General features: G+C 49.0%; 1 pseudogene; it reads right to left on the reverse strand.

The window, feature by feature from the left end:
• Positions 1-435: 435 nt before the first annotated feature.
• LOC115317623 lies at positions 436-1,055 on the reverse strand (annotated as a pseudogene).
• Between the last annotated feature and the right edge of the window lie 982 nt (positions 1,056-2,037).

The following is a 2,037-nucleotide window of genomic DNA, read 5'->3' on the forward strand; positions in this document are numbered from 1 at the left end:
GTGCGGACATTTCGGTGCACGGAAATTTCGGTGCACGGATATTTCGGTGTACGGACTTTTCGGTGTACGGTCGCTTCGGTGCACGGAAATTTCGGTGTAAATTTGAAGTTCGGGAAGTTGAACTTACTTGCAGTTATTCGGACATTTTATGTTCACGCATAAAATATAACAGTTGTATTCATTAAGACATAAAGCTTGTCCCAATTCAAACACGGTTGATTCTGCTCGTTATTAAGACATACATACCTTAAACAAGTTAAATTACTTTCCTCTTTCACACTACGAGGATATTTTCCTAGCTAGCAGGTGTATAGCTAAACACAAACTTATTCGCTTGTCTGACTTTATTCCTGATGGAATGCTCTTTCTGGAAAGTAGCTCGAGATTATAGGCCTTCTGAATACTATAGAAACAGGTAAAGATACACATCATAGGTTAGTCGTGGGTTTCATTATCAAGCAAAAGTCCGAAGCCAAATGCATTCAGAAGCAAAATAGTACACAAAATGTAATGTGGACCACTTTTATTTACAAAAGGCACATGGCCCGGGACCTAGAACGACACGTTGCGGGCAACTCCCCTAAGGAAGCGTCGCACATCACTAGCGTCGTATTCTCTAGCAAGTGTCGTTAACCGTTCTGCAGCCTTCGCGTATTTCGAGGCCTGCTTGAAGCGCTGGCCCATCTCGAGTCCTCCAAGCCGGTGAAGTTGCAGGGCGTCTTCTCGTTGTAGCACCTCCGGAGAGTTGGGTGCGAGCACTGAACATGAGCTTGGAAGCTCCGGTGCCAGGCTTCCACTGAGTTCGTGGTCTTGGAGCCGCCCTGGAGAACGGTGTCGTGGTGGTTCCATAGCTTAATTGGAAACTGCGCATCTTTTCTGCCCCGTGCCGTTAGCCGCCCAATAAACACATCCTCGAAGTAGTCGACCACCGGGAGAAGTTCTGCGCGGATGCTGGACGCAAGCTCGGTGAATGCCCCCTCCACGTCGTCCTGGGGCACAATTGCAAGAGCTGGGATCATGCGAGCTTCCAGGTTTATGTCGGGGTCAAAAGCATACAGCTCCTGTAGTCTTTCCGACTGAAGTCTGCGGTAGACACATTGCGACAGGTGAAAAAAACACCCGCGCACGTCGGCGCTTGGGAAGACCTCCCTGAAAGCGTTGATAGCCGCCAGTTCGTAATCCACTGTGACGGTCCTTGGCTCGCAATCTCCCCCACACTCGGCGTTAAGGGTGTTCAGGGCTCGCGTGTACGTCCCACAGTCTTTCCGCGTTAGCAAAATGTATGCCGCAGGCAGGATGGAGCCGCCCACTTCGCAGTGTAGACTGTAAACCTGGTAAAACAACTCAGGCGCAACCTTGAACGTCCCGTCGGCGAACCACTTCTTAGATGTTCGGAGAACATCCACCATCTGCGGGCTGCAGAAGATAAGGAAACGGTCCTGGTCTTGCACACCGGAGTCATGCAACAGGAATCTGGACCCGTCAATCTTCGACGCGTACTGCGCAGGGATGACGACGTCTTCTAAGCGTAAAGGGAGAGGCATCGGCCGTTGCTCCATCGCCCGCGCCCTCCTGCATGCAAAAAAGTTGGAAATATTATTGCTGTCACGTTTCAACTATAGGGCGGTTACTCATTACTATTTTACTATATTTTCAATTTTAAAAATGTTTAGGCTAGCCCGATGATAAACTGGACATCTCCAAAGCATATGAGGTGGCATATATTTTGCTAAGGTAGCAAAGATGTTAATTCGTAACATTCGTGTATAACACTTACCTTAATGTTCTCTTAACAGTGTCCTGAGGCGGTAAGTAACTGCAAGCTTCCGGTGTCATCTCGGCCACCAGGCGTCCGACGATGGCTTGATTGGGTTCCTCAGTCGTCCGTGCTCTTTCCTTCATTGATGAGTACGCCAACTTGGCCTCTTGGTCCAGTCGGCTGGAAGCATGGCTGTGTTCGTTGATCAGCTTGACAACTTCTTCGTCAATAGTGTGAGCCCTTGTTTTACACTCCAGTTTCCGGCTACATTGCCAGTA

The sequence above is a fragment of the Ixodes scapularis genome, unplaced genomic scaffold, assembly GCF_016920785.2.
Source record: "Ixodes scapularis isolate PalLabHiFi unplaced genomic scaffold, ASM1692078v2 PGA_scaffold0__279_contigs__length_252992795, whole genome shotgun sequence".
NCBI classification, from domain to species: domain Eukaryota; kingdom Metazoa; phylum Arthropoda; class Arachnida; order Ixodida; family Ixodidae; genus Ixodes; species Ixodes scapularis.